This window comes from Cherax quadricarinatus, chromosome 31 (genome assembly GCF_038502225.1).
Source record: "Cherax quadricarinatus isolate ZL_2023a chromosome 31, ASM3850222v1, whole genome shotgun sequence".
Taxonomy (NCBI): Eukaryota; Metazoa; Arthropoda; class Malacostraca; order Decapoda; family Parastacidae; genus Cherax; species Cherax quadricarinatus.
In genome coordinates, this window is record NC_091322.1 from 25,825,167 (window position 1) to 25,849,813 (window position 24,647).

Below are 24,647 nucleotides of genomic sequence, written 5' to 3' on the forward strand. Positions count from 1 at the left end.
AACCCTAACCTAACCTGAACCTGCAACATAACATAACCTTTACCTAACCTAACCTAACCCAACCCTAAACCTAAAACCTAAACCTAACCTTCGGACCTGAACCTAACCTGAATTCCTAACTCCGAATCCTCCAACCTAACCTAACCCTAACCCAATAACCCCAATCCCAACCTAACCTAACCTAACCCTAACCTGACCTAACCTAACCCTAACCTAACCTAACCTAACCTAAACCCTAAACCCTAAACCCTAAACCCTAAACCCTAAACCCTAAACCCTAAACCCTAACTTAATCTAACCTAACCTAACCTTAACCTAACCCAACCCTAACCTAACCTCAACCTTACCTAACCTTTACCTAACCTAACCTAACCTCAACCTTATCTTATCTAATCTTCCAACTCCAACCTTACCTAACCCTGGGACCTAAACTAACCCTAACCCTAATCCTGGGACCTAACCTAACCTAACCCTGGACCTAACCTAACCCTAACGTTCACCCTAACCCTAACCCAACCTCCAACCTAACCCAACCTAACCTTGCAGGCCCTAACCTCCGGACCCAACCTAACCCATAACCTAATCCAACCAACCTAAGGTCCCAAATCCTAACCTCGAACCTGACCTAAATCTAACCAAAACCTAACCCAATCCCAATCCCTAACTTAACCTAACCTCCAACCTAACCTAACCCTAATCCCTAACTCCACACTTAACCTTACCCTAGCCTAACCCAACTCTAACCCAATCCCAACCTAACCTAACCTCACTCTAACCTTACCTAACCTAACCAATCCCAACCTTAATCCTAACCTCACCTCAACCTAACCCAATAACTCAACCTCAACCTGACCTAACCTAACCTAAACCCAAACCTAACCTTAATTCTAACCCAACCCAACTCCTAACCTGGGACCTAACCTAACCCTAACCTAACCCAACCTAACCTAACCTAACCTAACCCAACCTTCAACCTCAACCCAATCCCAACCTAACTTAACCTAACCTAACCTCAACCCCAATCCCAACCTAACTTTGAACCCATTCAACCTAATCCCTAACTAACCCTAACCTTAAACTAACCTTAACCTAACCTGGACCTAACCTAACTTAACCTAACCTAACCCTGGACCTAACCTAACCTGGACCCTTACCTAACCTAACCTGAACCCTAACCGTGTAAACCTAACTCCAAGCCTAACCTTCACCTCCAACCTGACCTAACCTAATCCCTAACCTAACCTAACCTAACCTCCAACCTTAACCAAACCTAACCCAAACCCAATCCTAACCTTAACCTAACCTAACCTAACCCTAACCTAAAATCCAACCTAACCTTACCTAACCTTACCTAACCTAACCTAACCTAACCTTTATCTTATTACCCTAATTCTAACCTAACTCCAATTACCTAACCCTAACCTCCGACCCTAAACCTAACCTTAACCTCCAACCTGACCCTAACCTAACCTAACCTAACTTAACCTAACCTAACCTAACCTAACCTAACCTAACCTTACCTAACCTAGCCTAACCTAACCTAACCTAACCTAACCTTATCTAACCTGACCTAACCTTACCTAACCTAACCTAACCTAACCTAACCTAACCTAACTTAACCTAACCTAACCTAACCTAACCTAACCTAACCTAACCTAACCTTACCTAACCTAACCTAACCTAAACTAACCTAACCTAACCTGACCTAACCTAACCTAACCTGACCTAACCTAACCTAACCTAACCTAACCTAACCTAACCTAACCTAACCTAACCTAACCTAACCTTACCTAACCTGACCTAACCTAACCTAACCTAACCTAACCTAACCTAACCTAACCTAACCTAACCTAACCAAACCTAACCCAACCTAACTTAACCTAACCTAACCTAACCTAACCTAACCTAACCTAACCTAACCTAACCTTACCTAACCTTACCTAACCTAACCTAACCTAACCTAACCTTATCTTACCTAATCTAACCTAACCTTACCTAACCTAACCTGACCTAAACTAACCTAACCTAACCTGACCTAACCTAACCTAACCTGACCTAACCTAACCTAACGTTACCTAACCTAACCTAACCTAACCTAACCTAACCTAACCTTACCTAACCTGACCTAACCTAACCTAACCTAACCTAACCTAACCTAACCTGACCTAACCTAACCAAACCTAACCCAACCTAACTTAACTAACCTAACCTAACCTAACCTAACCTAACCTAACCTAACCTTACCTAACCTTACCCAGCCTAACCTAACCTAACCTAACCTAACCTAACCTTACCTAACCTTACCTAACCTAACCTAACCTAACCTAACCTGACCTAACCTAACCTAACCTAACCTGACCTAACCTAACCAAACCTAACCTAATCTAACCCAACCTAACCTAACCTGACCTAACCTAACCTAACCTAACCCAACCTAACCTAACCTAACCTAACCTAACCTAACCTAACCTAACCTAACCTAACCTAACCTAACCTAACCTAACCTAACCTAGCAATGACTTTAATCAACATGCCGAATGGAGGAACCAAACATAAATACGTGAAAATCGGAGACTCTCTCTTTAAGGTTCATTTCTATTTTATTCTGTCTTTCTGAGTAATTCTCCTGTTTGATAAACTTGATAAGCTAGTCAAAAAAACAGAAAGGGATTTGAAGACAAGATTAAGTATAATGTATACGAGAGGGGACCGACAGGTAAGCATAGCATGTAGGGTTGCGGAGATAAGGTAGACAGGGATAGGCTATTTCTGAGGCGGAAAACGGGTTCACGAGAGCACAGCTGGAAGTTACACACAGAGATGAGTAACAGGGATGTTACGAAACATTTCTCCAGCCTCAGAGTAGTTCGGAAGTGGAACGACATGAACAGCGAAATGGTAGAGGCAGCATCCATACACATACACACGCACACACACACACGCTAGTTTGGAACCCACGCCTACCCAAGCATGTAAGGAAACTAGAGAAAATGCAAAGGTTTGCAACAAGACTAGTCCCGGAGCTAAGGAGTATGTCCTACGAGGAGAGGTTAAGGGAAATCGACCTGACGACACTGGAAGACAGGAGAGATAGGGAGGATATGATAACGACATATAAAATACTGAGAGGAATCGACAAGGTGGACAGAGACAGGATGTTCCAGAGATGGGACACAGCAACAAGGGGTCACAGTTGGAAGTTGAAGACACAGATGAATCGCAGGGATGTTAGGAAGTATTTCTTCAGTTACAGAGTAGTCAGGAAGTGGAATAGTCTGGGAAGTGATGTAGTGGAGGCAGGATCCATACATAGCTTTAAGAAGAGGTATGATAAAGCTCATGGAGCATGAAAAGTGACCGAGTAGCTGCCAGTGAAGAGGCGGGGCCAGGAGCTGTGACTCGACCCCTACAACCATAACTAGGTGAGTACACACACACACACACACACACACACACACACACACACACACACACACACACACACACACAGTTTTAAGAACAGGCATGACAGAGCTCACACAAAGTCTGAAGACAGTAACCTCAGTGGAGCCGGAGGGCAAAGAACCAAGATTCGACCCCCCTGCAACCACAACGAGACAAGTACCCTAACCTCACCTCCTGTTTCCCGTGAGTGACGTAAGGGGGTCGTAACTCTGAGCAGGGCGGCACACTCTGATACCCGCTGTTTCTCTTGCTAATAGAGCGTAAGAAGCGCCAGACCCTCACAGACACTGGTAAGGAGGCTGAGATTTACTGGAGTGAGTTCTGAGGTGAGGAGGTCGGGGAGGGATGTGAAGAGGTGTGGAAGAGGGGAAGAATGGGGAGGGGGGTTAAAAAGAAAGAAGTTGAGGGGATGGAAGGGACGTTTGAGGGGATGAAAGAGGGGTAGGAAATGAGATAGGAGGAGAGGGGAGGATGTAAAGAGAAGAGAGACAAGGACAAGAAGGTGAAGGCAAGGGAAGAAAAGAATGGAAGAATAGGCAAGGAGAAGCACAAAAGAAAGACGAAGAGAAGAAAAGCAGAAAGGAAGGAAAGAAGAGAAGAGCCGAAAACGTAAGAACGGAGATGAGAAGCAGGAGAACGAGGGACATGATAAGAAAGGAGAATAGTATATTAAAGGAAAACTGGAGAAGGAAAGGCAGGATACACGGAGATGGGGAAAAGAAAAATAAGACAAAACAGGAATAAAGGATGAAGAGACATGAGGGAAGAAGAGAGGAGAGATGACTAGGAAAAAAAGGAGACAGAAGGATAGGAGAAGGAAAATAGGAGGAAAGGAAGTGAGGGGAAATAAAAAGAGAGAGGGGGAAAGAAAGACATAGATAGATAGATAGATAGATAGATAGAGAGAGAGAGAGAGAGAGAGAGAGAGAGAGAGAGAGAGAGAGAGAGAGAGAGAGAGAGAGAACTATGTGTGTACATGTAAGTTCTGTTTGTTTTCTATCACCACTCACCTTGTTTATTTGTTTTGCTTCTCGTGGTCTTTCGTCTGAATTTCTACGATGTTTACCCTTTTTTCTCCCCTGTATTTTTCTCCCCCAAGCCTGAGTGTGAACGTGAGGAAGAAACTGATAAGTGGCAGACACTTGAGAGGTTAAAGTTGTAGATTATACAGCAAAGGCAGAATACCACATAGCCGCAGATAACACGTAATTTATATAGTTTGGCGGACATGCCGTAAAGGTACATAAGAACATGGGAGGAACACTGCAGCAGGCCTACTGGCTCATACTTGGCAGGTCCTTATCAAACCCAAATCCACTGACAAAAATATTGCCCTAACCCAATTTTACCCAAGAAGAGAAGTTAGTGAGTAAGAGGGATGAGTTAGCTCACATGGATCAGTTAGCTTATACAGATGAGTATCACAAAGATGATTCAGTTTAGACGTTGAAGACTCATTTTTGTGGTTGTCAAGACCACACAACTATAGATCAAAGACTCTCACAGGATACCACAGGATACCACGGAATCACACCAGATACCAGAACTGGTCATCAACACTCCTTTGTAGGGGAGGAGAGGGAGGGATCAGGGAGGGGGGGAAGGCAGCCATCGGCTAAAGGGCCGCAAAGGATGTTCCCCCCCGCAAATCTAATAGACGAATCCGGGTTCCATCAGTTAGGAGGTAGGCAGAAGCGGCCCACTGCGCACGGGCTCCGAGAACACAATGGGAAGGACTTGTGAACGCTTGGTAAACTGAAGAACCTCAGTTGGACATCGTAAGTGACTCCGCTCGATGCATCATCACCTGACAGCTTAGAAAACGAGGTCATCAGTTCATTGGTGGTCTGTCCTTCAGTCCTTCGGTAAGTTCCACTATTTGGTTGGTTAGTCCAGGAGTAGTCAGCTCTATTGCGCCGTGTGGTTTTGTGGTCTCTTGACCCGAGGGTGTCAATTAGGCGGTGCGAGAGCTGGATTGGACAGAAAATGCCGATTTGGTCCGCCATCCGTCCAATCCTGCAGGCCATTACAGGTCACTCCGGCCTGTCTCCGTTTGTGTGGTTGTGGTTCTGCTGTGAGTGATGCTGGTAGCCTGTTGCTACTGATGCTGTCGACTAGCGGATCACGACCACTGCTGCCACGACCATCGCTGCCACGACCATCGCTGCCACGACCATCGCTGCCACGACCATCGCTGCCACGACCATTGCTGCCACGACCAAAACTACCACGACCACCGCTGCTAGTACTAGCTCACCACCACCACTATTACCATCTCCACTACGACCACCACCACCACCACCCTTACTACCACTATTATTCACTACAACCACCCGCCACCACAACTACCATTAATGACCACTACCACTACCCACCACCACTACTACTACCAACCACCACCACCATGCATCATGAGCGGGGGTGGGGAGGTGGTTGGGTAGTGGGGGTGAATGTAGACAGCCTGGATGAGACTCACTTACGACTGACCAGGACAAAGACACCGCGGGGGTGTCATTGTTTCACTGATGATTGCTGACTTCCTTCAATGACCCTGGCCGCCACCTTTGATCCACCGGCCCATCACCACCACTGCTCCTCTCTCTCTCTCTCTCTCTCTCTCTCTCTCTCTCTCTCTCTCTCTCTCTCTCTCTCTCTCTCTCTCGCTCTCTCTCGCTCTCACCCCACCCACCCTCTCATTACCAGTCTCTCGGTAGACAGCTGACAGCTATGGCAGGCCATGTGAAAAATCATTGCACTTTGTATGGGCTGTCGGATGGCTTGACAGTGTGTACTTAATTTTTTTTTTTGTGGTTGCAGGGGTCGAGGCTTTGCTCCTGGCCCTGTTTCTCATACTGGCTGCTGGTGGATTCCACTCACTTGGCTTCGTGAGCTCTGTCATACCTTTTCTTATAGCTATGTTTGGATCTTGTGTTGTCGTGACTTCGTGACTCACCTTGGTTTTTAACTTCCAGTTGTTCCCTCGTGTACCTGTTTCCTGTCTCTTGAACAACCTGTACGTGTCTATCCTATCGATTCCTCTTAGTAATTTGTATGTAGTTATCAAGTCTCCCCTAGTCCTTCTATCCTCATCACATTTAGTAACTTCAGTCTCACCTAATAACCTGTAACTCTTACCACTAACACTAGTATTGTTGCAAACCTCTCTACTTTTCAGGTTTTAAGAATCGCTCTCCATGGGCTTCAACCCCACCCATTCTTCATTTTTTTCCAGGTTTCTTGGCACGATCAGGCGTGTGTTTCATGCTGGTGCTGCAGACTCTAGAGATGGTTCCGACATATGTCGCATATGGTGTCGTGAATAACTCTTTACTGACATTACCGATGGAAAATCTTCTATTTTCAGAGGCGCAGTAGTTGCATATGTTATTCGGTTGATGTGTTGTGATTTGGGTGATATGCTCGGTACTATGCTCACCCCGAGGTCCTTGTGTAATTAATGTCATAATTATCTATAGTCCAAGTTTTATAATATACCGTATTTTCCAGCATATAAGGCGCACGACAGAAGTATCATGACGGTAAATCAGTAATCATATTCAGGTTAATTATCCTTTACGCTGAAGTGTGACCTTGAGCATATAAGGCGCAGGGCTAATTTTCCAAGACTTTTTGTGTGAAAAAAGGTGCGCCTTATATGCCGGAAAATATGGTAGGTGTAACAACCAGTACTAGGGTTGGTAGAAGGTGTGTACCCTGTGACCCCCCCTTCATATTGGCACCCCCTCCCCATACACACCTTGTGGCATGCAAAGAGTACGTAACCTTTATTCGGCGCATGGACACACCCTCATTTACAGGCTATCTCCCCCAACCAGCGAACCAGGTTGCTAAGAGTTGATGATGGGGCCCCATCGTTCAACTAGTGACCAGGTTCTAGCCAATAAGAAGGTGGGATTGGCAATCGCAGAGGTTATGTGGATACCGCTCTCCTGTCTGCCCTTGTCATTCCCATTCTAGAGCTGGTTGAAGCACGGTCTGCTATCTTGTTGCTTCTATTTCTGCCTTGCTTACCGTGGAGTGCACTATATTTATCACTGTACATAGTGTACATATTGCTGTTATAATTGGTGAAGGATAATATAAGTCTAAACTTTTTCTACTGTGTTTATTTGCTCCCATTACACCTGGGATAACAGGCCATTTGAAATCCTAGGTTGTAATACACCTTGATGTGAGTGGGCAATTGGAAACTGGTTTTTACATCTCTATTATTATACATAACCTATAGATAATTACGATATTAATGACACTTCTACCTGAGTGGGGTTTGAAGATTTTTAAGCCCCTGCCTCCGAGACTGAACTCCGTTTCTGGTTTTTACTGTCCTTCCTAAATTTCATAACCTTGCATTTGTTGGAGTCGAATGCCAGTAGCCACCTGACGGACAATCCTGCAGGTTTTGTTATCCTCTCCTGTTATAATTTCCCCATGATATATTTGTGTCCTTAGCTTCCATCACTCTCCCATAGCACTCACACACCCTTCCTGTACTTTCCCAGAGCACTCCAACATCAATTCCCTTCTCTCACACAGTATGCCAGAAGGGCACTCACATTACACTTCGAATGACCCTTCGAGGTGAAACTCCCTCACCCTTCCGCCTGAACTTCCCGACTCCAGATGTGGGAAATAAAGAAGTACCTTACTGGATTTCTCGAAAACCTTTAATTCCCTTAAGTCTTGAGAGAGGGGAGACTTGTGGGGAAGGGTATAAAGACGTTAGAGTTTGGGAGACCTGTAATATATGTAGACCTACATACCTACCAAACCAGTACTCAAATCCGACTAACCCGATTCTCCGAATCTCCTCATCAATGTTACCTTGCTTGCACTCCAACAGCGCATCGAATCTCATTTAATCTCCCTCCCTCCACACACATCAAAAAATACCACAGCTAAAAAAAAGCAACAATGGGAACAGACAAGGGCTCTCAAGCGTTTGTTTATCTCTTAGGAGAAACTGAAGAGAAGAATCAGATGAAACACATTTTCTAGAATAAGAAGAGGTACCTAAGTGAGGTATCTAGCTATTTATTTTACAGGAGAAACCTTTGTAAGCGCCGTGAAGGAGGTGTGATGGAGGAGGGTGGAGATATCCTGGGCTTCCCGTCCCTTTGAGATACAATTTATCAACGCGGTAATAATGGGTTGATCTCGGACGCTTGTTTAACAAGAGAGTTGTAGATGGGTTTAAAACTCCCAAGTAGCGCCAATGTTGCTCATACACCGGGCAGCTTTATAGGAGCAGTTGGGCAAATCTCTCCATGGAGGTGGAACGTTGTCAGATTAATGCATCCCATTTTATTCAGTGAAAATAGGCTCTATTTCCCTTTCTTCTACTTTATATACTGTGTTCTCTCATTCTGTGGCATCATTCGGAGTGATCAGGGTCCCCGGTCCGCTACCCGTCCAATATAGATGCTCTAAGTGAGTGTGTTGTTGTGTTCCACCATCCATGATGAATTAGACCAATGACCAACATCTGGGCATCTTTATTCTGTAGACGTTTCGCCCTCCAGTGGCTGTATCAATACAATGTAGAAGACTGAAGAGGTATAGGAACTCAGTTCATCAGCTTAGAAGCTTGTGTTCCATATTATCTTCGTCTTTTTGCCTTCTACTGTCTACCACACCAAGGACTGACACTGTAAACAGATATGCCTCAAACATAATAAATTTAGAAAGAGGTTAGGGCAGTTAACCCTCGTACGTCACTAAGATGCTTCGCTGTGGTTGTTAGAGACTAGAGAGCCTCATCAAAGACCTTCTAATTCCTGGTTAGCCGCTCCTAATTAACTCGTCAAACCAACAGACAATTATCTTTGGTTCTCTTTACCCTTCCTCTTATTTGAGGATGAGGGAAAGAGAATTATCCTAAGGGGTAGCGAGAGGGTGGTGATGGTGGTAATATTGCCGTTACCGCTGCTGTTGTTGGATCTACTCTTGTGCTGCTACTGCTGCTGTTTTCGTTACTATTGTTGGTGCTGCTGGATCTGCTAGTGTTGCTGTTGTTGCTGGTGATGTTGCTTCAGCTGCTGGTGCTGCCGGTGGTTAGGGTGCTACTAGTGGGGGGGAGAGAAGACAAGAAGGAGAGGAAGGGAAAGTAAAAAAAAAAAACATTGGGGGATTTCTGAAAGGGGTGCATGTGGATGGGAAACGTGTGCATGGGTAGAGAAAAGGTGTAGGTGAACGAGAGAGAAGGATCTGATCACTTTTCCTTCAGTTCACCTGAACAAAATATTCGTAAAAAAATATCTCCTTAATAACTTAAAGTAACCACAAAAAAAAGCAATTCCTTTGCAGATAGAAACTCAGCAGTTAACTCGTTCCTTGCAACCTGGACATCCGGGTGAGAGTGCACAAAGTCAACAAGCAATGGCTCTATCTATGCCTTCCTAGATATGCAAATGTGCATTTGGGTCGTTGTTTACTGCATCTGTACCTTTGTTTCATCAGATTTGTCTTCCTGGTTAAGTTTTTCTATTTGCAATGTAAATGAAGTGGATGAGCGAGTATTATTTCAGGATGGAAGGAAGGTGATAGTGACTATAGTGCCGGTCTTATGTGGGTGATGGTGGTAGTTAGGGGTGGTAGAGGGTAAAGTGATGGTGGTAGGTGATGGTAATGGTGGTAGAGGGTGAGGTGATGGTGGTAGGTGACAGTGATGAAGAGTAAGAATGATAAGAGTAGGTGATAGTGATGGCAGGTGATGGTGATAGGTGATGGTGATAGATGATGGTGATAGGTGATAGTGTTGGTGGTAGAAGGTAACGAATTACAAGACTAACTGGATAAAATAGAAAAGTAACAGCTATTTTATGAATATCGTTGATGGTGTGCTTGAAATAAGACGCCATTGCCCAGGAAATTAACATGGGTGAAAAAACTGCTTCAGGAGATGGACGGAAATGAAGAGCCGGAGGTAGACAGCATTCCTAATCTATCTCCTTAAACTCGGGTAAATTATTAGCGGCGTGTAGATGAATTTGAGGATTACCGGAAGGTAAGACTCCTCCAGGAGTCTTACCTTCCGGTTACATCCCTTGAAAGGCACCGAATTCACCTTTTAACTTCCCTAGAGCTGCTTTTTCCCCCTTGTGGTGGACTATGGCAGAAAAACATAAGCAGTTTTTTTTCCCTCTGTGTAACTATCGTATAGAGAAGGGTGGCAGTACACTAATGAAAATATTTAATAACAGAGCATAGAGCAGTCTTATATTGTTACAACGTATCGCTCTTTGTAGAGCTTCGATTAACTTGGTAAAGCTTTACATAGATTGTAACTGTGATACAGTAAAATAGATTGATATGTACAAGTATTTATTTTTCGTTGATGTTTACAAGAATGTCTTTGTACCCAACAGCACACTGCTGATGTACCCATTTTTTTTATATATAAAAAAATCCATTACACACTAACTCCCACCTGTCACTGAAACCCTGGTTAAAAAACTCATATATTCCCGTTAAGCCACGTAAGATTTTTGTCAGAGTGAAATTTCTTTACCTAAATGGCCGTGGTGCGTGTTAAGGTTGAGGGACCCTGTGGTACACCAGCCATTATTTTGTCAACAGGTTTAAATTCAGAGTTGTGTTGCCCGTGGGTGATACTTTAGAGACTGTCGGAACTGTTCCTGGTGATGGATTAGCCTCAAATGACGGACATCTCGGCTTCTGACAATCATATCACCGCCTGATCCCGTGTAAGGCCGCTAAATGAGATTTAAACTCAGAGTGTGTAAAGTTGGAATCGCTGTCGGTCGGAGCGTCGCGGTGTACGTCCTGATGGCGTGCCTCTCACCTTCCAGTTCTCACGTCGAGCCAAATTCACCGGTCTTATGTATCACTGTTTATTTTACCAAATAACAGGATCTGTTTTGATGATGGTTGCTGCTGGCAGGTAATGGAGGAGTGGTTTGATGGGACCTCTGACCTGTCCTGGATACGGGCCGTGACTGGATGTAGGCGTGAGGGGGAGGGGGTTTGTGGGTGTGGGCGTTAAGGTGGGTTAGAAGAGGAATGGATGGATTTTGTGATGATTAGGTCTGGTGGGCGTCTGTCAAGGCGGTGACAAAGGGACTAAGGGACTAATGTTGCTACATGGCTGGTCTTGAAACCTCAGAGAAATGTAAGTGGTAGAGACCACCGTGGTGGTTGCTGCTGCTGCTGCTGCTGCTGCTGCTGCAGATCTGATGATGACAACTCTGCTTGTCGAAATATAATATATATATATATATATATATATATATATATATATATATATATATATATATATATATATATATATATATATATATATATATATATATATATATATATATATATATATATATATATATATATATATATATATATATATATATATATATATATATATATATATATATATATATATATTGACGATTCTCTTACCAATTTCTTTCTTCACTTTAATTTTGAAAACAGCATTTCACTTTCCTTGATACATTTCCAGTAATTCCTTGTGTGAGCCGAGCCAGACACGGAATTAAAGACTCGTCAGCTCTGACACACAACTCACTGCCAGACTTCTTCGAAATGTTTCTTTCAAAAAAACACAAATTCAGGCACAAATTATCCCCAGAAAACTACTTGAATTATTAAGATACTCAGTGAGGTGATGATATTATTATTGTTGTTGTTGTTGTTGTTATATTATTATTATTATTATTATTATTATTATTATTATTATTATTATTATTATTATTATTATTATTATTATTATTATTATATTCATGGGAAGCTTTCAACCCATTCGATTAGAAGAAGAGAAGAGTAACTCCAATTTCTTGGATGTAGAACCCTTTGCTGGCACCCTTTCACTAAGGACTGCCACAAGTCCCTCTACGACCCCTCACCTGAGGGGACACAATGGGGGTGTAGGTGGCCTCACCAGAGGGGACACAGGGGTGCATGTGGCCCCCTCTCCCTCACCTCAGGAAACAGGTGCCTTGCTAATTGCAGTCAGGTATTCGTGAGCGAGAGAAGTTCGCTCAGTGGCAGGTGTGTCGGTAAATCTCTGTAGATGTTATTTGAGGCGATACTGACACCATCTTTATAGCTGGTGTTCCCAGAAATGTGCTGCGAGGTGCTGTCTGCTTTGTGTGTGTGTGTGTGTGTGTGTGTGTGTGTGTGTGTGTGGTATTTATATATGTATATATGTGTGTATATATATATATATATATATATATATATATATATATATATATATATATATATATATGCAATAAGATCACAGTAAACAGGTGATTTCAGAATATGCAAAACAACCACTCTGAAAGAATAGAGAAATTCCAAGCGCTGTCGTGACTACTCACATTATCAAGGAACTATGAAAGTAAAGCATCCAAGGAATGTAAGGGACCTGGGAGTAGTAATGTCTGAGGATCTCACTTTCAAGGATCACAACAGTGCCACGATCGCACGTGCAAAGAAAATGATAGGATGGATAATGAGAACTTTCAAAACGAGAGATGCCAAGCCCATGATGATCCTTTTCAAATCACTTGTTCTCTCTAGGCTGGAATACTGCTGTACATTAACATCTCCATTCAAAGCAGGTGAAATCTAGAGAGTGTACAGAGATCCTTTACTGCACGTATAAGTTCTGTCAAGGACCTTAACTACTGGGAACGCTTGGAAGCACTTGACTTGTACTCGTTGGAACGCAGGAGGGAGAGATATATCATAATCTACACTTGGAAAATCTTGGAAGGAATGGTCCCAAATCTGCACACAGAAATCACTCCCTACGAAAGTAAAAGACTGGGCAGGCGATGCAAAATGCCCCCAATAAAAAGTAGGGGCGCCATTGGTACACTAAGAGAAAACACCATAAGTGTCCGGGGCCCAAAACTGTTCAACAGCCTCCCATCAAGCATTAGGGGAATTGCCAATAAACCCCTGGCTGCCTTCAAGAGAGAGCTGGACAGATACCTAAAGTCAGTGCCGGATCAGCCGGGCTGTGGCTCGTACGTTGGACTGCGTGCGGCCAGCAGTAACAGCCTAGTTGATCAGGCCCTGATCCATCGGGAGGCCTGGTCATGGACCGGGCCGCGGGGGCGTTGATCCCCGGAATAACCTCCAGGTAAGGAAGCTATATAAGGCGTCTGGCCAGCACCTCACTATCAGATCCCACAACGGTTAAACACGTGACGCGCGGCGACCCAACTTGGATAGGTCCCTTGCACAACTCACCCCCAAGCTATTCTACCCAAGAAAATTTAAAAATTATTATTTGTCCAGTGTATTATTAAATTCTTCCCAAATTCTATTAATTATAAATGGATCTAATTTATATAAACCAAAGGAAATATTCATATTATTGTCAAAACTGCTTTTTATGAAACAAGATTCAATTATATTCCTGTCGACCATGGACTTGCTTGATACTACTTTCTCAACTTTTTGAAAATCAATTGGATGGTTAAAATCTCTTACATGAATAAATAGAGCATTGGAATCTTGTCCAGTTCTAATGCTATATTTATGTTGTTTTAATCTTAGTTCGAGATTTTTACCAGTTTGACCGTAATAAACTTTATCGCAAATTTTACAAGGAATCTTATAGACACATCCATCAGCATATTGGGGGGAATTCTTTATCAAAAGTTTTTTTACTGTATCAAGATTTTTGAATACAACTTTAATATTAAAAGTCTTAAGAAGAGAAGGCATATCAACCAAGTTTTCATGGTAAGGGAGAACCAACATATTTTTAGTTGAATAAGGCTGGTTGTCCCCTTTTGGATTGTAAAAAGTATTTCTAGCAACTTTAAAAGATTTATCAATTACATTTCTTGGGTATTTTAAATCATTACCTATTTCATAAATTTTGGATATTTCCTCATCTATGAACTCAGGACTACAAATTCGTAAAGCTCTCAAAAACATTGATGAGAAAACAGACAGTTTGACTCTATCTTGATGCGAGGAATAATAGTGGACATAGGAACAGTTATTTGTAGGTTTTCTGTAAATTTTAAATTTGAATTCATTATTACCCTTAATAATTAAAACATCTAGAAAAGGCAATGAGTTATTTTCTTCAAACTCAACAGTAAAGTTTATAGAATGGGCTAAGCTATTTAATTTTCTAAGGAAATGGTGTATATCTACATTTTTGGGCATAAGACACAAAATATCATCAACATATCTGAACCATTTAGCTCTATTAGGGAGGATTGTGTTAAGCAACCTTGTTTCAAAAAATTCCATGTATAGGTTACTAAGAACAGGTGAAAGAGGATTTCCCATTGCCATACCAAACTTCTGAGTGTAAAACTTATCATTAAATACAAATTTTGCATCAACAATGCAAAGTTTAATAAGTTTAATGATAGTAGGAACTGGCAATGGTAAATCATAGTTAACGAGTTCTTCAGATAAGAAACTTAATAAATCATCAACAGGAACTTTCGTAAACAAAGAAGTAACATCAAAACTAACCATGTTAAAATCATTTAAGTCAGTCAAGGAGCTTAATTTATCAACCAAGTCTATGTTGTTTTTAACATTAAAGTTAGAAATTTTGCCAACAATAGGGCTCAAAATATCAACAAGCCATTTGGATAATTTATAATTTATATCCAGTCAGACCAATTATTAGCTCCATAGGGTCAGTTTCATATAAATTATCCAAATGGCTTGTTGATATTTTGAGCCCTATTGTTGGCTCAGTGGGTGAGTTGTGCAAAGGACCTATCCAAGTTGGGTCGGCGCGCGTCAGGTGTTTAACCGTTGTGGGATCTGATAGTGAGGTGCTGGCCAGACCCCTTATATAGCTTCCTTGGATGCTTTACTTTCCCACACTTTTTGCAGATGACACTACATACGTCTTCTCTCACCCGAGCCCAGTCACGCTAGCCAATACTGTAAACACCGAATTACAGAAAATATCTACCTGGATGAGGACTAACAAACTTACACTAAACATTGACAAAACCTACTTCATTCAGTTTGTTAACAGAGCTACAGATGTACCTCTTAACATAACGATAAACGGATCACCTATCACAAAGCTAACAGAGGGAAAATTCTTAGGAATCCACCTTGATAATAGACTCAAATTTCATACACATATACAACAAATTTCTAAGAAAATTTCCAAGACTGTAGGCATACTATCGAAGATACGGTACTATGTTCCACAGTCAGCCCTCCTGGCCCTATATCACTCTCTTATTTACCCCTATCTCACCTATGGAATTTGTGCATGGGGCTCAACAACAATTAACCATCTCAGACCACTAATTACCCAACAAAAGGCTGCAGTTAGAATGATAACAAATTCTCACTACAGGCAACACACTCCACCAATATTCAAAACACTCAACCAACACACCATACAAAACATCCATACTTATTACTGCACCTATTACATACATAGAACACTTAACTCTGATATTAACCCTCCCCTCAAACATCTCCTTGCCAACCTCAACAGAACACATGACCATAACACAAGGCACAGATCACTCTTTGATGTTCCTCGTGTCCATCTCACGCTATGCAAAAACTCAATGCACATAAAAGGCCCTAAAATCTGGAATTCATTACCTGTAAATATAAAAGAAACACTACCTGTTTATAAATTCAAGTCTCTTCTCAAAGATCACTTACTCACTCAAAACCAAATAAATACTGAATAACTGAACCTTATAAATTGTATATCCTATATGTTACTCACAATTATATCACACAAATGTTATACCTAGGACCCAATCTAACCTTGTTATTTTTTTAAATACACTACCTAACAGAATACTCCATTCTACTGAATGTACAACAATGCATGCAACCATATGACCTGTCTTTGTAATACTCATTTGTGCTTTATAGTTATCTGTTTACAATAATGTTTTATCACTGATTTCATCATTGCTTAGTTAATCTTAAGTTAATTTTAAGCCAGCCCGTAATGCTATGCATATAAGTGGCTTTGGCATGCTGCTCTTACCTATATTTTTTTTGTACCTCTGTATGTATGCTAAAATTACTAAATAAATAAATAAATAAATAGTTCCTTGATAATGTGAGTAGTCACGAAAGCGCTTGGAATTTCTCTATTCTTTCAGAGTGGTTGTTTTGCATATATATATATATATATATATATATATATATATATATATATATATATATATATATATATATATATATATATATATATATATATATATATATATATATATATATAACACCTGTTTACTGTGACATTGGAGGTCATACAGCACCTGTTGCTATAGAAAGTGATAAGCAACGTTTCGCTCAAGAGTTTTATCGCTTTAGAGTTCTCACTGTGCGAAACGTTGCATAACGCTTCGCCCTAAAGAGAGAAAGAGGAAGAGGCACATGGTGAAGGAAGAAGAGGGGAATAAACATAAGAAATGTGATGTGGAGGGAAGAAAGAGAACATCTAATGAGAGAGAGAGAGAGAGAGAGAGAGAGGGAGAGAGAGAGAGAGAGAGAGAGAGAGAGAGAGAGAGAGAGAGAGAGAGAGAGAGAGAGAGAGAGAGAGAGAGAGAGAGAGAGAGAGAGAGAGAGAGAGAGAGAGAGAGAGCGAGAGAGAGAGAGAGAGAGAGAGAGAGAGAGAGAGAGAGAGAGAGAGAGAGAGAGAGAGAGAGAGAGAGAGAGAGAGAGAGAGAGAGAGAGAGAGAGAGATGAAACTATCACGATGTGGGAAGGGGAAGTGTGGGCGGAGGAGCTCAGGGGGAAAAACCAATGGGGGAGGAATGATAATGGGGAGAGTAACTTTTAATGGGGATTAATGGGGAATATTGTGTATGTCAGAGAGAGAATAAAGGAAGGGAGGAAGGAAGGGTGGAAGGAGGGAAGGAATGGAAAAATAGAGGAAGGAAGGAAGGCAGGAGGGAAGGAGGGAAGGATGGAATGGAGAAATGAATGAATGAAGGAAGAAAGGAAGCAATAAATGAAGGAAGGAATGGAGAAATGAATGAATGGGGAAAGGAAAGAAAAAAGGAATGAAGGAAGCAAGGAAGGGGGGAAATTGGGGAGGCAGTGTGGGCGCCAGAGGTCAGGCAGTGTAGGCACCAGAGGTCAGGCAGTGTGGGCACCAGAGGTCAGGCAGTGTGGGCACCAGAGGTCAGGCAGTGTGGGCACCAGAGGTCAGGCAGTGTGGGCGCCAGAAGTCAGGCAGTGTGGGCACCAGAGGTCAGGTAGTGTGGGCACCAGAGGTCAGGCAGTGTGGGCACCAGAGGTCAGGCAGTGTGGGCACCAGAGATCAGGCAGTGTGGGCGCCAGAGGTCAGGCAGTGTGGGCACCAGAGGTCAGGCAGTGTGGGCACCAGAGGTCAGGCAGTGTGGGCGCCGGAGGTCAGGCAGTGTGGGCACCAGAGGTCAGGCAGTGTGGGCACCAGAGGTCAGGCAGTGTAGGCACCAGAGGTCAGGCAGTGTGGGCGCCAGAGGTCAGGCAGTGTGGGTTCCAGAGGTCAGGCAGTGTGGGCACCAGAGGTCAGGCAGTGTGGGCGCCAGAGGTCAGGCAGTGTGGGCACCAGAGGTCAGGCAGTGTGAGCGCCAGAGGTCAGGCAGTGTGGGCACCAGAGGTCAGGCAGTGTGGGCACCAGAGGTCAGGCAGTGTGGGCACCAGAGGTCAGGCAGTGTGGGCGCCAGAGGTCAGGCAGTGTGGGCACCAGAGGTCAGGTAGTATGGGCACCAGAGGTCAGACAGTGTGGGCACCAGAGGTCAGACAGTGTGGGCACCAGAGGTCAGACAGTGTGGGTTCCAGAGGTCAGGCAGTGTGGGCACCAGAGGTCAGGCAGTGTGGGCACCAGAGGTCAGGCAGTGTGGGCACCAGAGGTCAGGCAGTGTGGGCACCAGAGGTCAGGCAGTGTGGGCGCCAGAGGTCAGGCAGTGTGGGCACCAGAGGTCAGGCAGTGTAGGCACCAGAGGTCAAGCAGTGTGGGCACCAGAGGTCAGGCAGTGTAGGCACCAGAGGTCAGGCAGTGTGGGCACCAGAGGTCAGGCAGTGTGGGCACCAGAGGTCAGGCAGTGTAGGCACCAGAGGTCAGGCAGTGTGGGCACCAGAGGTCAGGCAGTGTGGGCACCAGAGGTCAGGCAGTGTGGGCACCAGAGGTCAGGCAGTGTGGGCACCAGAGGTCAGGCAGTGTGGGCACCAGAGGTCAGGCAGTGTGGGCACCAGAGGTCAGGCAGTGTAGGCACCAGAGGTCAGACAGTGTGGGCACCAGAGGTCAGGCAGAGTGGGCACCAGAGGTCAGGCAGTGTGGGCACCAGAGGTCAGGCAGTGTGGGCACCAGAGGTCAGGCAGTGTAGGCACCAGAGGTCAGGCAGTGTGGGCACCAGAGATCAGGCAGTGTGGGCACCAGAGGTCAGGCAGTGTAGGCACCAGAGGTCAGGCAGTGTGGGCACCAGAGGTCAGACAGTGTGTGGGCACCAGAGGTCAGGCAGTGTGGGCACCAGAGGTCAGGCAGTGTGGGCACCAGAGGTCAGGCAGTGTGGGCACCAGAGGTCAGGCAGTGTGGGCACCAGAGGTCAGGCAGTGTGGGCACCAGAGGTCAGGCAGTGTAGGCACCAGAGGTCAGGCAGTGTGGGCACCAGAGGTCAGGCAGTGTGGGCACCAGAGGTCAGGCAGTGTGGGCACCAGAGGTCAGGCAGTGTGGGCACCAGAGGTCAGGCAGTGTAGGCACCAGAGGTCAGGCAGTGTGGGCACCAGAGTTCAGGCAGTGTGGGCACCAGAGGTCAGGCAGTGTGGGAACCAGAGGTTAGGCAGTGTGGGCACCAGAGGTCAGACAGTGTGTGGGCACCAGAGGTCAGGCAGTGTGAGCGCCAGAGGTCAGGCAGTGTGGGCACCAGAGGTCAGGCAGTGTGGGCACCAGAGGTCAGGCAGTGTGGGCACCAGAGGTCAGGCAGTGTAGGCACCAGAGGTTAGGCAGTGTGGGTACCAGAGGTCAGGCAGTGTGGGCACCAGAGGTCAGGCAGTGTGGGCACCAGAGGTCAGGCAGTGTGGGCACCAGAGGTCAGGCAGTGTAGGCACCAGAGGTTAGGCAGTGTGGGCACCAGAGGTCAGGCAGTGTGGGCACCAGAGGTCAGGCAGTGTGGGCACCAGAGGTCAGGCAGTGTGGGCACCAGAGGTCAGGCAGTGTGGGCACCAGAGGTCAGGCAGTGTGGGCACCAGAGGTCAGGCAGTGTGGGCACCAGAGGTCAGGCAGTGTGGGCACCAGAGGTCAGGCAGTGTGGGCACCAGAGGTCAGGCAGTGTGGGCACCAGAGGTCAGGCAGTGTGGGCACCAGAGGTCAGGCAGTGTAGGCACCAGAGGTCAGGCAGTGTGGGCACCAGAGGTCAGGCAGTGTGGGCACCAGAGGTCAGGCAGTGTAGGCACCAGAGGTCAGGCAGTGTGGGCACCAGAGGTCAGGCAGTGTAGGCACCAGAGGTCAGACAGTGTGGGCACCAGAGGTCAGACAGTGTGGGTTCCAGAGGTCAGGCAGTGTGGGCACCAGAGGTCAGACAGTGTGGGCACCACAGGTCAGGGTGGATTAACCAGCAAGGCAAGACAGCCAGCAAGGAACAGGCAGCAGGCCAACCAAACACCAAGCAGCAGCACCAACAACAACAGCAACAACAACAGCAACAACAGCAGTACCAACAGCACCAACAGAAACGGTAATCACAATAAATACAAAAGTTAGCTGACTCAGAATTCATGAGCCGTTTTCTTCACTTTTTTTATCACTCTCTCCCCTCACTAACTCTCCGTCTCTTCGCAATTGTCATTCTCAAAGATGAACTAATATTAAATTTGCAATTTCCTTCTCTTCTTATTATATGTGGCTGAGTTAATTATTTTTTTGCGATCGAAAGTATTTCCTTACCTCGTATATATATACATATATATGTATATATATATATATATATATATATATATATATATATATATATATATATATATATATATATATATATATATATATATATATAGTATATATATTTCAAATAATGGGAAAAAGGGGTGGCAGGCAAGTGTGTTAACCACTTTACCATGCAGGAGTAATGAGATCAGCCCGACTAGAAAGGTTATGGACCTTATGGTTATAGAAAGGGAAGGTTATAGAAAGGGGTGGTTATAGAAAGGGAAAGTTTTAGAAGGGGAAAGTTATAGAAAGGGAATGTTAAAGAAGGGGAAACTTATAGAAGTTGAATATTACAGAATGGGAAAGTCATAGAAAGGTAAAGTTATGGAAAGGGAAGGTTATAGGAAGGGGAGATTATAGAAATGAAAGGTTTTAAAATATTCCTTGATGGATGAATTTCTATAAGCCGACACGGTACAGTGGTCAACGCACCGGCCTCCTTCTTCTAGCACAGGCTTGCCGAGAGTTCGATCGCAAGCCCTCTTCTGCGAGTGGTTTGCAATCGTTTATTCACGATGTCACTAGTGACTCAATAGTTTATATTGTCTTCCTGTGCTGTTTTCTTCCTCAGTCGCGAAGAAATCAGTGTTTACTACTGGAAATCAGTGTTGACTGCTGGAAATCAGTATTGACTGCTGGAAATCAGTATTGACTGCTGGAAATCAGTGTTGGCTGCTGGAAATCAGTGTTGGCTGCTGGAAATCAGTGTTGGCTGCTGGAAATCAGTATTGACTGCTGGAAATCAGTATTGACTGCTGGAAATCAGTATTGACTGCTGGAAATCAGTGTTGGCTGCTGGAAATCAGTGTTGGCTGCTGGAAATCAGTATTGACTGCTGGAAATCAGTATTGACTGCTGGAAATCAGTGTTGGCTGCTGGAAATCAGTGTTGACTGCTGGAAATCAGTATTGACTGCTGGAAATCAGTATTGACTGCTGGAAATCAGTGTTGGCTGCTGGAAATCAGTGTTGGCTGCTGGAAATCAGTGTTGGCTGCTGGAAATAAGATACATGGTGTTACGATATTGTATCTGTTAGAAGCAGATTTGCTTCTAACAGATACAAAAAAAAGTATATTGAAATATAATATTTAAATGTCCTCATTAACACTCTGGATGGATATCAAGTTAATAAACCAGCTGCCACCATCCACAGGATGGATATGAGGTGCACAATAAACTAGCCACTACCATCCACAGGATGGATATGAGGTGCACAATAAACTAGCCACTACCATCCACAGGATGGATGTGGCATGCAAAGAGTACGTACCCTTTATTCAACACATGTATACACCAGCGAACCAAGTGCTAAGGGTTGACGATGGTTCCCCATCGTTCAATCAGTACCCAGGTTCCAGCCAATGAGACGATAGTTTTGGCAATCGCAGAGGTGTTGTGGGTACCACACACCTGTCTGGCTTTGTCATTCCCATTCTAGAGCTGGTTGAAGCACGATCTGCTCTCTAGTGGCTTCTATTCTGCCTTGCTTACCGTGGACTGCACTAATACCTATTGTTGTACATAGTGTACATAATTCTGTTCTTACTTGGTGAAGGATAATATAAGTCAAAAGTTTTTCTGCTGTGTTTATCGTGCTCCCTTTACACCCAGGTTAACAGGCTTCGAATTCCTGGGTTGTAATAATGGATATGAGGTGCATAATAAACTAGCCACTAACATCCACAGGATGGATGTGAGGTGCATAATAAACTAGCCACTAACATCCACAGGATGGATATGAGGTGCACAATAAACTAGCCTCTGCGACGGCAGAAATCTAAATCTTACAGAAGAGAGTTTCAAATATCGACTATTTTCTTGTTTTCCTAAAATGTAATCAACTTACTATCCATTAATTTTTTCTTTAATGATTCTTACGTTTATTTTCTATTAATTTTTTTTGTTTTGAGAATTTAGAGTTATCAACAAAGAAGTCACGAGCACTTTGAGGCTAATTCTCAAGTTACCCCTGAAGTTATTATTATTATTATTATTATTATTATTATTATTATTATTATTATTATTATTATTATTATTATTATTATTATTATTAACATTATAACTATGCACTGAACCCATCAGGGTCGTACAGCGGTGAACCCCTGGAGTCATGATCACCGCAGCTGCGAACACTCTCAGTCGAGAGAGTTATCGGAGCCTGATCATCGGCACCGCAGTTACCAACAACCCTCAAAATGCCTCTGCGTCGCTTTATTACCCAATCAGGAAATTGCCTGGAAAACAGACACGGGCATTGCCAGATTTACTGCCGCAAACCAGCCGATGCCAATTTCTGTCATCGATCACTTTGATTGAGAGTGTGTTGACGGGGGCACGCTGGACGCCTCCCACGCCAACCATCACGCGAAGGGAAGACAGGCAGCCAGTTCCTCTCTGCCTGTAAGGGGAAAAATGGGTATAAAGGGGATGCTTCCGCTGCATTTAAGGCATGGATGAGTCGGGTGCTTGTCTTATTATTATTATTATTATTATTATTATTATTATTATTATTATTATTATTATTATTATTATTATTATTATTATTATTATTATTATTATTATTATTGTTATTATCATTATTATTATTATAACTATTTATATGATTATTATTTTATAATTATTATTCATGGGGAAGCTCTAACATATAGGGGGGGTACAACTCCTGGAGAATGGGAAGCACTTAGTTTTGATCCTGGAATCTAGAGCCCTTCACCATCATAACACGGCACTCCTCCTTGAAGTTAGCGAGAAGGAAGAAGCGGAGCTGAAGGGGCAGACGGAGGGAGGTGCTGGAGGAGGAGGAGGAGATCACAGGGAATGATAATAACTATATATAAGAACAGGTGGCCGACCTCGACTCCTGCCATACTTCTGTTGCCCTGTCATTACGGGCGCTGATCACGAGTCCCTGACACCCTCGGGGCCCACCGAGTCCTTGTGTACTTCCTCAGCAGATAGATGGAGCCTTTTATCATCGCCGTTAGGAAGTGGGAGTCCTGCACCACCGCCAGTAGGCAGGAAGAGTCCTGAACTATATTCAGTAGGAAACTGAATCCTAGATTATCGTCAGTAGGAAAAGGAGCACCAGGTCATTGTGATTAGGAAGAGAGAGATGCCAGAATCATAGTAGGAGTAGGAAGGAGGGAAGGGATTAAGAGGCTCTAGATTATCGCTAGTAGGCAGAGTCCTAAGCCATCTTCAGTAGAGAGTCCTGGGCCATCATCAGGAGGACGAAGGAGTCCATTGTGAGTAGGAAGAGGGAGTCTTGAATCAACGCCAGAATAGAATGGAAGCACCGAAATAGGAATAGCTCTTAGTCAGCATCAGGAAGAGGAAAAAAAAAAGTCTGGTAATGGGATTGTAGACAGAGTATTGAGCCATTTTCCTCAGATAGACGGAATTACAAACCATCGTCCTCAGATAGACTGAATTATGGACCATCATCATCAGATGTAACTATCTGCTATCTTCAGTAGACAAGAGTTCTAAACCATCACTAGAATATAAATGAAATCTTGGGCCGTTATCAAGACAGATGAATCATCAACTCCTTTTTCTCTAGCAGATAAAGGGACCTGAGATTTTTTTTTTTTTTTGCTCCAGGGGACAAACTAGTTGGGCAGCACTACTCATTCTGTAAGACATTCCACCACAATAGCAGCATGGGGCAGCACCACAAAAATGAGCACATTACGACCCATATAGATGACAAGTCAGTGACAACATCAACTCCATCCTCAGCCGACATTTAGATATTAATCGTTAGCATTTTGTGACCATTTAGTTGCAGCACATTATACATACTTGTGTAAATGGTGCGACCTTTAAGGGGAAAAAGACCGCGGCGGCCGTCTCCTTGGTATCATTTGTGTATTCTTGGTATCTGTTCGGTCAGCTGACTCGTCTCTGGTAGAGCCGCTGGGGAGAGGTCAGTCGGTGGGTCCCGGCGTTACCTGGAGTATACCTGGAGAAGGTTTCGGGGGCCAACGCCCCCGCGGCTCGGTCCGTGACCAGACTTCATGGTGGATCAGGGCCTGATCAACCAGGCTGTTACTGTTATGGAAAAGAAAATGAAATGGTGAAAATTAGACACATGTACAACATCTGGGTATCATTATTGTAGACGTTTCGCCATCCAGTGGCTTAGGATATAATTCGTATTGATAAAGCCACTGGATGGCGAAACGTCTACAGTAAAGATACCCAGATGTAGCGCATGTGTCTAATTGTCACCTTGACGGTATTGCATACCATTTATGTACATAAAAAAAACTTCCCTTT